Genomic DNA, 18,268 nt, shown 5'->3' with positions numbered 1-18,268 from the left:
CCCCCCCGCCCCTTCAAGGAGGCCCCGATGGGGGCGGGGGCGGGACGTGGCTGGGGCGGGGCCAGCAGGGGCGGGGCATGCAGTCTGCCCCGTTCCCCAGGCGCGGCTCCTCCCTGGCCATCCCCCCACCCACCACCGCGTGCTTCCGCTGGCAGCTCCCGCCGCCTCAGCCCGGAGGAGAACGGAGGGACCCCCGCTGCTGCCGCCGCTGCCACAGGCAGGGGCTCTTTCCAGCAGGCGTTGAGTCCGGTGGGCGGGGGATGGCGCGTGCGTCTCTGGGCGCATGCAGAGTGTGGAGGGCCCCCAGAGGGAGGAGGGGAGGAGGGGTGGGCGCGCACGCACGGAGGCCTCTCCCGGCGCCGGTCTCGGTTTGCACGGCTCCCCCGCCATCGCGGGGGCGGAGCCCACGGGGCTTTGGCGTCTGGCTCGTGCGGGGGGCGGCCGGGGCTTCCCCCCTCTTCTCTATTCGCCGCTGCCGCAGGCAGGGACTCCTTCCAGCAGGCGGTGAGTCCGGTGGGCGGGGGATGGCGCGTGCGTCTCTGGGCGCATGCAGAGTGTGGAGGGCCCCCGGAGGGAGGAGGGGAGGAGGGGGTGGGCGCGCGCGCACGGAGGCCTCTCCCGGCGCCAGTCTCGGTTTGCACGGCTTCCCCGCCGTCGCAGGGGCGGAGCCCACGGGGCTTGGGCGTCTGGCTCGGGCGGGGGGCGGGCAGGGCTTCCCCCCTCTTCTCCCCTCCCACCCGGCCAGGGGAGCCTGCCGATGAAGAGGCTGCCGAGCTCCAGAGGGTCCTGCCACTCCTCCCTCTCCCCCCGGGGCGCGGGTCAGGGCTCCTCCCTCCCTCCCAACAACTCTGCGAAGTGGGACACCGCGTGGCCTGCTTGCAGCGGCCCCTTTCAGGGCTGGGGAGCAGACCTCCGGTCCGGCCTCAGTAACCTCACCCACGGCACAGGCCTGCCAGGCAGGGGTGCCCACCTGCAGGTGGGGCCTGGGGGTCCCGCAGGGGGGAAGCGGGCTCACCTTGGGGAATGCGGGGCAGGAGGGGGGTTTCCAAGAGCTTCAGGAGAAGAGGCAGATTAGGTCAGGAAAATGACCCAGGAGGGAAAGGGTTAAACATCTCATCGCTTCCCCCAACAAAACTGGTTGCCCGGGGGGGGGGGCTTCTTGTCTAAATTCTTGTTCTTTTTTGGAGTTGCATGGGGGTTATTGGCCATTTGTGAATGGGAGGTTTTGCCTTGGATTTGCCACTCAGATGCACATTTTCCCCATCCAGATTCTCAAAATTCTGCATGGGGGTTATTGGCCATTTATGAATGGGAGGTTTTGCCTTGGATTTGCCTTTCAATAAAAAGTTGTTTGTATCATTGAAAGCTCTGCTATTGTATTTTTCTTTTAAGGCAAAAGATGTTAACGTATGAGTTGTTTTTTCTAAACTAATACCTCAGTATTCAAGTTAAATTGGCGCATTGGCACTCGGCGATAAATAAGTGGGTTTTGGGTTGCAGTTTGGGCACTCGGTCTCTAAAAGGTTCGCCATCACTGACCTAGAGCTTAAAGAATGTATGTGTTAAGTGCCATCAAGACACTTCTGACTTATGGCAACCCTATGAATTAATGACCTCCAAAATGTCGTATCGTTAACAGCCTTGCTCAGGTCTTGCAAACTGAGGGCCATGGCTTCTTGATTGAGTCAATCCATCTCATGTTGGGACTTCCTCTTTTCCTGCTGCCTTCAACTTTTACTAGCATTATTGTCTTTTCCAGTGACTCTTGTTTTCTCATAATGTGACCAAAGTTCGATAGCCTCAGTTTAACCATTTTAGCTTCTAGGGAGAGTTCAGGCTTGATTTGATCTAAAGCCCATTTATTTGTTTTCTTGGCGGTCCACGGTATCCGTAAAAGTCTCCTCCAACACCCCATTTCAAATGAATCAACTTTCTTCCTGTCTGCTTTCTTCATTGTCCAACTTTCACACCCATACATAATAATGGGGAATACTATGGCATGAATTTATGTAATTTTGGTTGCTAGTAACACATTCTTACACTTTAAGAATCTTTTCTAGCTCCTTCATGGCCGCCCTTCCAAGTTAAAAAATGAGACAACTATTTTTGTCTGCCAAACAGGGGCTCTTTCAAACTGTTCCCTCTTCATTGGTTCTTGTAGGTTATCCGGGCTGTGTAACCGTGGTCTTGGAATTTTCTTTCCTGACGTTTCGCCAGCAACTGTGGCAGGCATCTTCAGAGTAGTAACACTGAAGGACAGTGTCTCTCAGTGTCAAGGGTGTAGGAAGAGTAATATATAGTCAGAAAGGGGTTGGGTTTGAGCTGAGTATTGTCCTGCAAAAGTATTGTCCTGTAAGTATCACGATAATGTGCTAATGAGGGTATGGTATGTTAATATGGAACCATTGTATCCTGAAGTGATCTGTTAATGTGTGTAATCCAAAACTAATCTGTATGGCTATTGTTGAATGTTGTCTTTGTCTGGAGGTTTTTCAGGGCAGGAAGCCAAGCCTTATTCATTCTTAAACTCTCCTCTTTTCTGTTAAAGTTGTGCTGATGTTTATGAATTTCAATGGCTTCTCTGTGCAATCTGACAAAATAGTTGGTAGAATTGTCCAGTCTTTCAGTGTCTTGGAATAAGACCCTGTGTCCTGTTTGTGTCAGTCCATGTTCAGCCACTGCTGATTTCTCAGGTTGGCCAAGTCTGCAGTATCTTTCATGTTCTTTTATCCTTGTTTGTATGCTGCGTTTTGTGGTCCCGATGTAAACTTCTCCACAGCTGCAAGGTATACGATATACTCCTGCAGAGGTGAGGGGGTCTCTTTTGTCTTTTGCTGATCGTAGCATTTGTTGTATTTTCTTGGTGGGTTTAAACACTGTTTGTAGGTTATGTTTTTTCAAAAGTTTCTCCATCCTATCAGTGACTCCTTTAATAAATGGCAAGAATACCTTTCCTATGGGAGACTGTTTTTCTTGAGTTTTCTGATTTTTGTTTGGTTCAATGGCCCTTCTGATTTCATTCTTGGAGTAGCCGTTTGCTAGCAGTGCGTGATTTAGATGGTTAGTTTCTTCCTTGAGAAACTGTGGTTCACAGATCCGTCTTGCACGGTCCATTAATGTTTTGATTATTCCTCTTTTCTGTCGGGGGTGGTGGTTGGAGTTTTTGTGTAAGTAGCGATCTGTGTGAGTTGGTTTCCGGTAGACCTTGTGACCTAACTGAAGGTTTGATTTACGGATGACAAGGGTATCAAGAAATGGGAGTTTACCCTCAATTTCCTTTTCCATGGTAAACTGAATGTTTGGATGGATATTATTAAGATGGTTTAGAAAGTCCATTAATTTTTCTTCACCATGGCTCCAAATGGTAAATGTATCATCTACGAACCTGAACCAGACTGTAGGTTTGTAAGGTGCTGATTCTAATGCTGTCTTTTCAAAATATTCCATGTAAAAGTTTGCTATTACTGGACTGAGTGGACTTCCCATAGCTACTCCATCAATCTGTTCATAAAATTCTTGATCCCATAGGAAATAACTTGTTGTCAAACAATGGTGAAATAAGGCTGTTATATCTTCTGGAAAAATCTGGTTAATCAATGAGATTGTGTCTTTAACTGGAACCTTGGTAAAGAGGGATACAACATCAAAACTGATTAATATATCCTTTGGATTGAGTCTTAACGGACTGATTTTGTTGATGAAGTGAGTTGAATCTTTGATGTAAGAAGTGGTTTTTCCAATGTGGTCCTGTAGGAGGGTGGTCAAATATTTAGCTAATTCATATGTTGGGGAACCAATGGCACTCACGATGGGTCGGAGTGGAACGGAATCCTTATGAATTTTAGGTAGTCCATATAATCGTGGTGGTTGTGCTTCAGTCTTGCATAGTTTTCTGTGTGTGTCGGGATGAAGAGTGGAATTCTTGATCAGAATGCTAGTTTTCCTGGTAATTTTGCAAGTTGGATCTCGTTTTAGTTTTTTGTATGTGGCAGGGTCCAGAAGTTCCTCAATCTTCTTTTTGTATTCTTCTGTTTTCATGATCACTGTGGCATTGCCTTTGTCAGCTGGTAGAATAATGATTTCTGGATCTGCATTGAGGGTCTTGATGGCGTTTCTCTCCTTGCGTGTTATATTGCTAGCAGGGGGCTTTGCTTTTCGTAGAATTCTTGCTGTCTCTCCTCTTATTTCCTCAGCATCTTCTTCAGGTAGATTACGAATGGCAGATTCTACATTTGCAATGATGTCTTCCACTGGAATTTGGGTGGGAGTGACTGCAAAGTTTCCTCCTTTAGCTAAGATGGAAGTTTCTTCAGGTGAGAGTTGTCGGTCTGTCAGATTGAAGATAATCCGTTTGTTGTCAAGTTTTGGACTGTTCTGTCTTCTTTCCTGTAATTTGTTAAACTTTTGCTTCTGTCTGGAAGTATGGCTGGTTAACCCCTGTTCCATTTTTCTGTAGGTGAGATTATCAATCTTGTCCCAATCATGGCTTCTCATTTTGTGGCTAGTATTGATATGTAAGGAAAACAACTCCTTGTCTGTGGCAGCAAGTTCTCTGCGGGTAGTGTGAATTCTCTCTCGTAAGAGAGCCCGTTCTAGATGGTCATAAATGCGGTTAGCTCGTGAAGTTTTAAAGATTCTTTTACTTGTGAGAAAAGATGGAATGGTTCCAGTGTCTCTGCATCGCAGTAGAAAAGTTAAAGAACAAAGTAGATGTGCTTTCTTGTTCCGAAGTGTTTCCAATCTCCGGGTCTGTTGAAATATTTCCTCCCCGTAGAGGCGTTCAAAATATTGTCGAAGGCTTTCACGGTCAGAGTTCATTGGTTCTTGTAGGTTATCCGGGCTGTGTAACCGTGGTCTTGGAATTTTCTTTCCTGACGTTTCGCCAGCAACTGTGGCAGGCATCTTCAGAGTAGTAACACTGAAGGACAGTGTCTCTCAGTGTCAAGGGTGTAGGAAGAGTAATATATAGTCAGAAAGGGATTGGGTTTGAGCTGAGTATTGTCCTGCAAAAGTATTGTCCTGTAAGTATCAAGATAATGTGCTAATGAGGGTATGGTATGTTAATATGGAACCATTGTATCCTGAAGTGATCTGTTAATGTGTGTAATCCAAAACTAATCTGTATGGCTATTGTTGAATGTTGTCTTTGTCTGGAGGTTTTTCAGGGCAGGAAGCCAAGCCATATTCATTCTTAAACTCTCCTCTTTTCTGTTAAAGTTGTGCTGATGTTTATGATAACCTACAAGAACCAATGAACTCTGACCGTGAAAGCCTTCGACAATATTTTGTTCCCTCTTCCTTCACCCCAGGCCATAATTCAGGATTTCAAGTACAATTTTTATATGGCATTACACCTGTAGCACATGATTAAAAATAGTCCTACTGGGTAACATGCGACACTTTGGTCAGACCTAAAGTAGTCAACAATATGTATTTCATATGTATTTATGGAGTATGTTATTCATATTTTAATATAAAATGTGGCCCGAAGTAAGCAAAAAAAAAAAATCAAGCTACATAACTGAATTTAAAATTAAATTATTGCAATTTCACAAATCTGCATCAGGTGCAAGATCTCAAATGTATCAGAATATATTAACTCTGTGATGAAGACAGGAAGACGTTAACAGGCACAAAACAGGATAATCACCTATGGATTTGCTTCAATCTTTCGTCATCTCTGGAAATACTATCAATTTACCTTGCATATTATCTAGAAATAAACACAGCATGTGAACAATCGCTAAGTTGTTTTTAAAAAGCATAGTTATCTTTACATCAAACAATTCTAAAGTCAAGAGAGATGTATACAAAACAGGGTTTTTTGTTAAATGCATTTTGTTTCAATAATCAACATGCAACTAGAATGTTAAAGATCATGCTATAAAATCTGCCTTCAGTTTGAAACACTTATGGCCTCTGCAGCTGTTACGAAGTATCTTTAAATTTAAAGGAATTAATAAAATGCAATCGAATGCTTATATAATAAAATGTAATGTGACAGAAAAAGGAAAGGTCATTGATATTTTAATTAATGTTGTGAATACCATTTGATTAGCTTCCTTTTCAAATAGTAATCAGCCTGGCAGGTTTGAAAGTGGTATTTCTGGCAAGTGGTTATACAACACTAACAGCAGCCAATGACTTGTCATGCAATAGAGTACTGCGGTGCAGGGGGAAAGTATCTGCAGGCATTTGAATTCACTTCAGATTATTAGCAACTGATGGTCTTGAGACGAAGTGGCATCCAAAAAAAAGGAGCATGCTTTCGAAATTACATTTCCATTAAAGGATTCAGAATCCTAAGAGTTGTCTTTTAATTATGAATGTTGAAACACATACTTTAGACAACAGCTTATTGAAAAGGTACCTGGACCTCAATTAGCAATGCAATCCTATGCAGAATTACTCCAGCCTAAATGTGTGTGTGTGTGTGTGTGTGTGTAAACACACATACATATACAGCCCATAGAGTTAAACAAAACAAGAAGTTTACTTATGGTAGTAACTCTGAATAAATTAAGATTGAAGTTACAAAGTTTCACTGCCACTAAACTTTTGAACTGTGGTCCTATTCCCTCAACTGGGGTCCTATGGAGTGTATATCCACATTAGGGGTTGTATCTTGCTTCCTGAATGTGGATATACACACCACAGAGCGAGATTCACTCTGATCTTGCTGAGTTATAACAACAATCTGAAAAATTATTCTTGATGGCCCTAAGCTATTCCAATAAAGAATGGGCGTTATTCTAGTTAATTAACTGTCCCTACTTCTTGCATGTGTTTTGGTCGGAAATGCTCTAGAATAACTTTACTTTATGGCATGTATTTTTACAATTTGTACCACTGAGGAAGGCCTATTGGCTGAAACATTTTTGGTTTTCATAAATATTTTTACTATTTGTACTGTATTAAAGTTTTGCTAATTAATTGTATGCAACCCATTAGCATTCATTCTGTTATTAGGCTTTTTGTCAACCTTCCAGGTTATCTACAAATTGGCTATTTTCAGCCCACTCTGAGCTGCTCTTCTGCACAGTTTCACTCAGTCAGACTCCCTCCTTTCCCCTCTCAGCTTCCCAGCCGCCAACTCCCAACTGCCTGAGGAGGGTAGGGTTTGGGGAGGGGCTTCAATGCCATAGAGTCCAATTGCCAAAGCAGCCATTTTCTCCAGGTGAACTGAGCTCTATCGGCTGGAGATCAGTTGTAATAGCAGGAGATCTTCTGCTGTTACCTGGAGGTTGGCAACCCTATAGATAAGGAAGCACAGAAACCTTTGGCATCAGGTTCAATGGGAGATGCCCTCAATGCAGAACTGTTGCTACTACTTTGTTCTTCACAGATTGGTTTTCAAAAAGTTAAACTAGGAAAACTAAGACACGACAGAGAGGGAATATCAAGACACTTGTCACAGGAGGTGTGCTGATGGTTTGTTGACTTTCAGGAAATAGATTTGTCAATTTCCATCAAGGAAGGGAGCTTCTATGGCTTCCAGAATGGCACAGCATGAGAAAAGTTTGGTTGGTGCAACTTCTCCCATTGCAAGACCTCCGAAGTGTTGCCCCTTATAAGAAACCAAGAGGAAATGTGGGATATAAATGTTTAAATAAATAAATAAATCTTGCATGATTCCATTGCAAAGAAATGCTTCACTCAGCCCTCTTAACAATTTGACATTCGGACACCAGGAGAGATACGGTCAAATACAAAATGGCTAATAACACGCACCTAAGAGAGATGCTTGGCGTTAAAGCACTCCAACAGAAACAAGCCACAGCATCCAGACCTTTCTCCGCCACATGGAAGTTCAAGTAAAGGTGTTATTTTGAGTCTGGCTTTGGCAACCCTGATAAGGATAGGTGGCTGAGCACATACGTGTTACCCAGAGACTAATTAAAGGGTTCACGAGAAATGGTGGATTGTTGTAATATGAGGAGCAGCAGATGTGTATCTATAGCAGAGGTGTGTTTTTCCTGGTATGTGTGATTGGGACGGGCACACATGCATAAATTCTAAACACATACCTACTTGTAGCACCAATTAACGTGGCAACTCCCCCATGATTCCGCAAAGCCTGTGGAAACTTAAACTAAAATTCTGTTCTCTGCTGGCTGCTGTTCCCATGGCAACAGCTCTCTAAATCATAGAAAACAGGTCAGGTGTTTTGTTTTTTTTTTTTTAAACTATCCACAGTTTCCCCCACTAGTTTTAAATTAACCAACCTGTTTAAGATCATCAGAGGACTGTTGCCATAGCAGCTGCTGGAAACACAGGAACAAGAAAGGTCCCATTTCAATTCTCAGGCACTGCAGAGAGAGAGGCAGCTGCCTAAAGATCTGCGGCTCGCTCCCTTATCAGCTCTCCCACACACACTTTCCATCTGTAAACTTCTTCATTCTCTTATGAGAATCTCTTACATTTCTCTTTCCAGTTTCGATATTAAAAGCCAGTCACTGTATAAGGTAGTACAGTACAGAAGATAAGCTAGTTCAGCAACCCTGGGCCCAAGCCTGGAGAGGGCGGGATAACATTCCAATAACTAAATATAATAAATAAGTAAACAATATTCTGCAACTTGGAAGACTACAGTGCAACCCACACAAATCACCAATCAAAAGCTCAGCTGGGGACGCACAATAGTACAGACGACCAGATTGATGCAAACACGGATGCATGCAAAATGAAAACCTCAGTACTAGGCTTATACAAGGTAAAAAGCACTCTTGAAGGCTGAAACTCTGTTAACCTGATCTTAGAAAACCTGTCTAAAACCTTTAGTCTGGTTACAAACGTTTCAAAGCTGTCCTGGAACTTTGAAGGCTACTGAGCTATGCACATGAGGGGTATTAATATGAACAATTAGTTACCAAGGCAACAAGGACAAATATAACTGTGCTGTTTCATCTCACTATTCTCACCATTTTCTTTTATTCATTAGTCCTCAAGACTATTCATGAATTATAAACCTGTTATGCAACTAAATGGATGCAAGAGAGTTGGCCTCCAGCCTCCAAAATCCCACCGATGCTTCTAGTAGACAATGAGGTAAATGGCTGTGAAAAATCATTCTGAATTTTTCTTATGCCAGAGGCATTGCTTTGATTTCATCTTGTGGCTGTAGGAAAGATGAGCTTTTCTGAGCTGTGTGTATTGACATCCTTTAAAAAGGCAAGGGAAAAAATCGAGCACAAATTTGATGGATTTTTGTAAGAGGTGTCAAGGATTAAGTACGGTAGCGCATGACTACAGAAACATGTGACCTTAAATAAAATGCTCTCTAAAATTATATTAGAGTTTCAAATACACGTGCTTAATTCTTGACGATGTTTGTAATGCAAGAACGCAGGGCTGGATACAACCAGATTTTCTGCTAGTAAAAAGAGGAGGAAGGGATCCCCTCTGACCACCAAAAAGGATGCAGGGGGATCTTGGGACCTGCATGGACAAAAGCAATGTGGGGCAGGGGCTGCTGTAAAGAGTGCAATTAGGAGGCCAATTAGGTAAGATCTGAGTGAAAAAAACTAGTTGGATCTGACACTCCGAATATACCTTTTGGTGCCTTTTGAATAGCACAACTTCAAATACTCAGTTATTGAGACTAGGGCTGTTGATTCGGTTCAGCCCGAACTGAAAAACAGCCGAATTTCCCCTGATTCGGTGGTTTTTAGTTCGGGACGAACCGAACTAAAAAATGGAGGGCAACCGGGGGAGCCGAATTCAGCGAGTTCGGGAGTTCACGAATAAATCGGGCCAATTCGGGGTGTCAGTAAGCAGCATAACAGTCAGTAAGCAGCATTCTCCTTCCCTGGCCAATCGGTGGCCAAGCTGGGTCTTCTTCTGGCCAATCAGTCAGGATTGAGTACTGGAGGAATCAGCTGATGTGCGGCCCGGCTGGGGAGAGAGAGAGAGAGGGAAATCCTCGTGTGTGTGTGTGTGGGGGGGGTGCTTGTGCACATTTGCTCCTTTCTGTGGCTGCAGGGGGCATATTTTTTGGGTTACAGACCCCAAACTTTCAGCAGAGATTCTTGTAAACATTGGGTCAGGGGGTCCCGAGATATGGGCTCCCCCCCTTTTTTCTTTCCATGGCTGCAGGGGGTGCATTTTTGGGGGTACAGACCCAAACTTTCAGTGGAGCTTCAGATGAGCCTTCTTAAGATACCCCCCAAGTTTTGTAAACATTGGGTCAGGGGGTCTCGAGATATGGGCTCCACCCCTTTTCCCTTCCCCCCTTTTCCATTTACGTGGCTGCAGGGGGCGCTTTTTTGGGGATACAGCCCCCAAACTTTCAGCATAGCTTCAGACAATCCTTCTTAAGATACCACCCAAGCTTTGTAAAGATGGGTTCAGTGGGGGCAGAAATATTGGCTCCCCCCTTTCTCTTTCCGTGGCTGCAGGGGCGCATTTTTGGGGGTGCAGATCCCAAACTTTGAGCAGAGCTTCAGACAAACCTTCTTAAGAGACCACCCAAGTTTTGTAAATATTGGGTCAGGGGATCCCGAGATATGGGCTTTCCCCTTTCCCCTATTGGGATGAATGCATCAGCTGATCCTGTATGCATCTCCAGAGCAAAACGTTCCGTGCCTAATTGGAATCGTCATGGATTACAAGTCCTCCCCAGCCCCTCCTGATGGAACAGAAGACAGCCACAGTAAGACCCCTTTGGGGGCTTTAATCTATAATTTTTCTCCTGTGTGTGTGTGGGGGGGGGAGCAGAGTCTGTGTGTGTGTGGGGAGGGAGCAGTTTCTGTGGGGGGGGGAAAGCCAAAGGGGGCTTTTGCCGGTTCTGCCTGGGGGGGGTGTTCCCCCTCGAGTCTCTCTCTCCCTGGTTTGAGGAGGGGTTTCAGTTGTGTGTCTTCAGGTTTTCCCTCATTCATAAGAGCGGTTAGGTCTATTTGGATGCTTGCTCAAAACTGGTTTTCAAATGGTGACTTAAAGAATGCATTTGGAGTCCCATGCAAAAGGGGAAATTCCACCCCTCCTGCTCATTATGCATAGCTAGCTGCCTCTGTCCCTTTCCATGGTTTGCAAACTCCCAGGTGTCAGGTGTTGCTTTGCACAGTTGCAAAGGTGTTGCTTACAAGGTTGTGTTGTTTTGCAGTCGTGTTGCAATGCTTTGCAAACTTCTCAGCTGTTTGTCGGGGCTGGGAGCTTTGTGCGTGGGTGGCAAGCTCTGCTCAGACATGCACATTAAGGGTGGGGGGACCCCTTTCGGGGCCCATATCTCAGCCCCCCCTGACCCAATCTTTACAAAACTTGGGGGGTCTTTCAAGAAACGTCCTTTGAAGCTCCGCTGAAAGTTTGGGACCTCTACCCCCAAAAATGCCCCCCCAGAGCCGCGGAAAGGTGTGGTTGTGTTTTTAATAGCTTTATTCGGCCGAATTTTTTCCCCGAACTTTGAATTCCCGCCGAATTGCCGGACCCGAAGTGGGGGAGTTCGGACTTCGGCATATGCCGAATCTAAACGGGCCGAATTCAGCCGAATCTGAACTATACCGAATTTTTTTTAATTCAACAGCCCTAATTGAGACACAAACCTGTAACTAACCCCAAGCAATAAGGGGCCCTCCAGAACCAACTGTGTTCTGTTTCCCTCAAAACCTCTTGCTTCAGTCATCCTAACATAGGACCATCCTAGCAAAACAGTGCAAGGTAGACTTCAACTACTGTCATACTGACTGGGTAAACATGTGCTTGAGTCATGCTGTAGAAATGAATTTCCTGGACATCATAAATTACTGTGCACTGGAATAGTTGGTCACCAAGCTAACGAGAGGGGTAGTGATCTTGCACTTGGTTCTGAGCGGGGCGCAAGACATGGTGAGAGATGTACAGGTTGCTGCAGCAGTTGAAAACAGTGACCACAAAGCTATTAATGCCCATGGAAAGTTACCCCTAGTGTCCAAAACTGTATTTAATTTTAAAAAAGGGAACTTTACAAAAATGAAGGGAATAGAATGAAGCTGGAAAGGAAACACAAGAGAGTCAAATCCCTAGAGGATGCTTGGAAGCTATTTAAAACCACATTAATTGAAGCCCAGATGCAATGCCTTCGCTTTGTTAGGAAAGGTACTGCCAAGTCTAAAAGACTTCCTGCATGGTTAACTATGCAAGTCAAGGAAGCTATAAAAAGACTTCTCTTAAAAAGTGGAAGGTCTGCCCCAACGAATTGAACAGAAGGGACCACAGGCTCTGGCAAAAGATATGTAGGTTAATAATTAGGCATGCAAAGAGAATTCTTACAAAACTTAAATGTGAGACTGTTGATCTACTAAGCCATACACGTAACTACATATCACTGCATTCAGCCACTGTACTAGACGACTGGAGAGTAGCAAATGTTACAACAATTTCGAAAGGGGGTCCAGAGCAGAACCAGGTAGTTACAGGGCAGTTAGCCTAACATCTGTCCCAGGCAAATTAGTAGGAATTGTAATTAAAGATAGAATCATTTCCTTGTATTTGGCATCAAAGGAAAAGAGAGTCTCAATTCTGAAGATTGGTTACCAAAAAGATGTAAACTTTTTCCACATTTTACTAATTATTCTGTATTAAGTCTCAACTGAGGTTGGGTCTAAATGATACAACTTACTACAGGGAGTTGTTTTATAACCTATTTGTTCATTTGTAACAGTAACCATGTACACATGTATTACTGAGTTGCTAGCTTACCTCCTGAAGCCTTTCATGATTTCACATGACCTTTTTAGTCTACGGTGTTCTTGGAAATGAGGCTTCTAATAACTGTCGGCCACTGAATTCTGACTCCCACCTTGTTTTAAGGAACCTAACCATCTGCTTGTCTATGCTTCACTTTCAAAGTCCTGACATCAGATATTGTTTCTACAACTCCCTTCAGAATGTAAGCAAAGTCTCATGGGATCATGGTAACACTGAAGCTCAGAGAGAGGGGATGGAGGGGAGAGACCCTTTGCAGTGTGAAAGCTTTTATACCAGGTTAAGCCTTTATATCATGCACTGCATGTTATTGTTTACAATGATCAACACATTTGGAACATACTCATGCCAAATATTGCAAAACCAACAGGGAATGTTGTAAGTTGTGTCGCTTAGACCAGACATAACAGCTAAATTTTTCCATCAGCCATTAAGTAAGCATGCAGAGGTCAATATACAAAACTCAATTATTATTTGCCTCTAGATAATGTTTCACATGATCTTAGCTGAAAGGCCTACTACACTAACAGGTTCTCCAAAGAAGCTAAACCAGAACAGCAGTTCACACAGAAACTTCCTAAGCCTATCTAAATGTACTTTATTTTTAATTATTTTATGGTCAGGGGAGAGGCCATGGCTCAGCATGTTTGGCATTCAGAAGGTCCCAGGTTCAATCCCCAACATCTCCAGTTAGATAGAAAGATAATTTATTTACGGCCCTTAGCCAGATAAAACAAGATAAAAACATCTCCAGTTAAAAGATCTGGCTGCATGAGGTATGAAAGACCTCGGCCTGGGACCATGGAAAGCAGCTGCCAGCCTTTGTAGACAATACTGACCTTGATGGACCATTGGGCTGATTCAGTATAAGGCAGCTTCATGTGTTCATGTGATGCTCTTCTATTAATCAACTGTTATATTTATCTTTTCTTGTGCTTATTAAATACCTCGGGAGCATAAAGTTATCAATTTATCATGGCTATATTTTAATGTATTTGTTTGTTCTAGGAACACATTACAAATTATGCAACCGTTAACAGATGGCTTTTTTAAAAATTTATTCCAATCCACCAAAAATGTATCTATTTAAATGACAGTGTAATGATGTGCATGTTCCGTGTTTAATGCTAAACAATCTGGATACTAGGCTTGTTTAGAGGTACGTTTAGCAAACAGCAGAAATCTTTCCCTTGGTACTAAAGTAAAATAGATTTGCCTTTTTTGGGTTTTTTTCTTAGTTATCCTATCCAGAAAAAGAGCACTTCATTTAATCTGTAGATGCTGTTACGATAATTGATTCAATCAGCACTGATGAGGCTTTAACGGTTATCTTTCTAAACTTAATTTAATTTCTAGTACTAACATCTGCATTATTAGCTATTAGAGAAGCTTCATCTTATTTTTAAATATAGACTCAGAATTGCTTGCTAAAGATACAAAGCAAAGATGGGTGGCTTTCCTGAAGAAGCCATTAACTCGGGAAACATGTTAAATGTACTTTTGAATGATATACAGAATTCCACAGTTCTGAAAGAGAAAACCCAATAATTTGTAGATAAATTGTAGGTTATGAACTGAAGTGGAAATTCCCACATCCTGATCTGAGAGGGACAATAGAGACACCATATATATTTTTTCCTAGCAAGATGGTGAACTATGCATGCAGCTAGATGCTGCATGTGTGGTCCCCCACTCCAACGAGGCAGCAAGGACTGACAGCACCAATTCCTTTTTAAAAGCTCAAGTCCAAGACGTCAACTGTTTGGGAGGGAAAGCAGGGACTAGGTCTGCTGATTGGTGGGATCTTGTCTTTCACAAAAGTACACACAATCAAGGCTGTTCCACATGCGCTCCGTTGTGTCAAATTACTACGGTAGATGAAACAGACTATTAACAAGGAGTTTACTTCCCTTGCTTTTCTTTAAAGCTACAAATAATAATAACAGGCAAATACACATTAGTAAAAATACTGGAGGAAAACAAATGAATACAGGAGTCCCAGCGACACATTCACCAGAAGAGCTCCAAGTATACCGCATCCCTTTCAATTGTGAGCCAGTGTGGTGTAGTGATTAGAGTATAACGGTTAGACTAGGATCTGGGAGACCCAATTCGAATCCCCACTCTGTCATTGAAGCTTGCTGGGTGACCTTGGGCCAGTCACTCTCTCTCAGTTGAAGACGCTTCACAGGGATGTTGTGCAAATAAAACAGAGGCAAGGAGAACAATCTAAAGGCTCCATTATTTTAGAGATACAACATGTTTTAATGTATGTTTTTATTAATATTCATATTGTAATTTGTGATGAAATTGTTTTTATCCACATGTTGTACACTGCCCTGAGCCCTGCCTCAACAGGAGGAGGGTGGGATATAAATAAAATAAAATAAAGCTGCTTTGGGTCACCGCTAGGGAGAAAGGCTGGGTATAAAGAAAGTAAAATAAACAAAAATAAATACAATTTTAACCCAATGGTTTTTAGTGTTCCAACATCTGATCTTTAATTCTCTGTACCCAAGTTTACAAGATGTATCTAAACTTCCCAAAACATGAAATAAAATCACAGTGCCATCCCAAGAAGACTTACACCCTTCTAAGCTCAGTGACTTCAAAGGTTTTAGAACGGTCTAACCCTGCTCAGAATTGCACACCAATCTTTTTTCCAGAAATACTGATCAATGAAACAGTAAACATACACCACTCTTTTTCCCAGTGTGAAAACAGCCAAGGAAAGGTCTGCAACTATTTAAGTGGCATAGCTGCACGGTTGACAATTATCTTAAGCAACAGCACATAACAGATGAAACGCTGCATAAAGTACATACTGCCAGCCCACTTTCTTGATCTGCGTCAACTTTAATAAGCCTGCTCACAACAAAATATAAGCAAAGGTGGCACGACTGGGAGCCAAATTTATTATTCATACGATACCACAAGGACAGATGCTGGGATCCAATAAAGCAGGCAGCTAGTTCTTTGTGCCAAAATCTGCTTCTTGAATAGTAGTCTTCTCCCCTCCCAATGTGGCAAACTACTTTAAGGAGATTATCAAAAGCAAAAATATAGAACGTGTGTGTGGGGGGGGGGGGCGGTGCTGTTCAAAGAAAAAAAAACCCACTGAGGAGGCAGAATACCGTTTGAAAGTCCTGTGGATGCTGGCTACCATACTTACATCTTACACACTGGCTACCATTCTTACATCTTACACATACTTACACACTTCCCCTGCCACTGTAACCATGTAATGCCCACTACTTTGCAGAGGGAGATGAAGGCCACAAGGTCAGCTGGAAATTATTCCCCCTACCCTCTCCAAATACTTGGAAAAATAAACAAAAATGTACTTACTGCACTTTATTAACCTCAGCATTTTACAGTTCTTTCTATTCTCCACTGTCCATGCCACGTTTTTTTCACCTAATTGTCTTCTATTGTAAAACCTTTAATGCCCATGGCCTTATCAGGTGAAATCTACCAAGAGCTGCCCTGTTATAGATCAAAATAAACCAAGCAGAGGGAGGACGAGGACCCTTTTAACCACAAACCCATGGACAAAAGCAGTGTTGCAATGAGAAGTCAAAGAGGGCAAGAACAAGCAGAAAAGATGGTAGGATCCAACTCATTATACTAGACGCTATAGAATAAAGCAAGAGAATTGAGGGATGTAAAGCCTACAGGTGAGCCCTTGGCTCTTAATCCGTGGAGCTGGCCTGATGGAGTCACCTGGTAGACACAAACCCAAGATGTTTTGTCTATTTTTGCATCTTTGTTTTTTTTTTTTTTGTGTCTTGTAAATTTGTTACAAAATGGATCCCTATGGAGAAGAAAAGCAGAATAAAAATGTGCTACATAAATGAATTTATTTATTTAGATTTTTAACCCACCCTCAATCCCTGGCAGAGTTATAGATTGAGCTTCACATATGCTATTAGACAAGTACAATTTCTCTCATGTTCTAAGCATATGAAGGAATTCTCCTTCCTTTTTACTGTTAGCCTCACCACAACAATCACAGGGACTCCAGGACAATAGAAATCTGATGTGGAAACATGTTGCAGCAAAGTTTAAGTGAAAGACCATGAAATTCCTTGTTCACTGAAACAAGGAGACCTCAGAATAAGCAGAGAAACTCTGAATCTCGACTGTATATTAAGAAAGCACCTAACTCTGGCTTGTGATACAGACATACTGTTAAAAGTAATGTTACTCCAAAGTTCTCTGCCATTTCACATTAGTGGTCAGACAGGGAGATCTCACCACCCATAATCCTAAAAGACTCTCAAGACACTCAAAACAGCATCCAGATATATTACCTTCTTGTTTTTCCCCAGCATCAACCTTCTCCTAATGGGCTAGAATTCAGGAACTTTGCCTTGGCTGACCTTCCTAGTTGCACCCGGGTGATTTATAGTAAATTCAGCCCTTCACTCTTTGAAAGAACTAGCTTCCAAATCAGACTAACTTCAATTAAATGTATCTTGCTGAGCATTGTTGCAGTACCCTGGATTCAGAGTGGGTGTTGATTCATTTCTGCAATTCAGAATGTTTAATTGCTAGCCTCCTTCTTTCAGAACATACCAAATCACTCATGCTTGCATTCCCTGCTAAAATCCTTAACTAGACCCTATTAAGCAACATCCAATTGAGATACAATACAGTTCTTCGGTACTAAAAGTCCTCTATTATTCATCATTTTTATGCATTATTTAAAGACTGTATGTCAGCCATCTGAAAAATTAATGTCAGTTTTACAAAAGTATGAAATGCATGCTCCATGATGATTATTTTTTTAGCAACTGTCAGCCCTATAGATAATAGGTTCCAATAACTTTTTCCAAAGCCTTTTAATCTGTGAAATGTGCCTGGATTGAAATACTTTTTGATATAATGCAAAGAACTTCTCCATGGATTATTTTATTCAGATGCCCCACAACAACGGTTAACATGTAACACTTCACAGGAAGGACCACATGCATGATAGTAACTACCCTAAAAAGTTATACTTCTGACATTCCTTTTAAAAATTCCTTTTACCTCTCATTAATGGCCTGATATATACTTTCATCCAATTAAGAAAGTATACAATATAAATTCATTATTGATAATCTACCAGCTCACAACTTGTTCTAAGCCACTGGCTGTGCTGTTTTAATGTGATATAACTAAAGATGTGAATGACTGAGTAATAAAACAAAGCTGGGGAAGAAAACTCCCCCCTCCCAGTATTTCGAGTGGAAAATTTGGAAAGGGATGGGTGGGAAACATTTTATCTCTTATGGTAATACTTGGTGATAGATTGGCTAGTTGTTTCTGTTGTATTGGCCTGTTTTGTATTTCTTAGCTGGCTTGGGTGTTCCTTTTGAACAGAAAAGTGGGATATAAATAAATAATAATAATTAATAATAATGAATTGTTTCATTTTTTAGAATGATATGTGAAATACTCATTAACGCAAGGTTTTAAAATACTGGGTTGGATCCAGGCAGCTGTTTCACTCCATTTTACCCGATTTTCCTTCACGGTACATTCCAAGTTCCATGTAGCTATCGTGCATGCACGTCTCACAGCCTCCAGCAGACCCCTTCTGAGT

The 18,268-nt window shown here is 42.5% G+C and overlaps 1 protein-coding gene across 1 annotated transcript in view; it reads right to left on the bottom strand.

Moving 5' to 3' along the window:
• STK3 (serine/threonine kinase 3) overlaps positions 1-18,268 on the bottom strand; it is a 138,759-nt gene that overhangs the window by 35,322 nt on the left and 85,169 nt on the right. The window lies entirely within an intron of this gene.

The sequence above is a fragment of the Euleptes europaea genome, chromosome 8 (assembly GCF_029931775.1).
Source record: "Euleptes europaea isolate rEulEur1 chromosome 8, rEulEur1.hap1, whole genome shotgun sequence".
In the NCBI taxonomy this organism is placed as follows: Eukaryota; Metazoa; Chordata; class Lepidosauria; order Squamata; family Sphaerodactylidae; genus Euleptes; species Euleptes europaea.
Note: the sequence above shows the minus strand (reverse complement) of the source record. Positions and strands in the feature narration are given on the sequence as shown.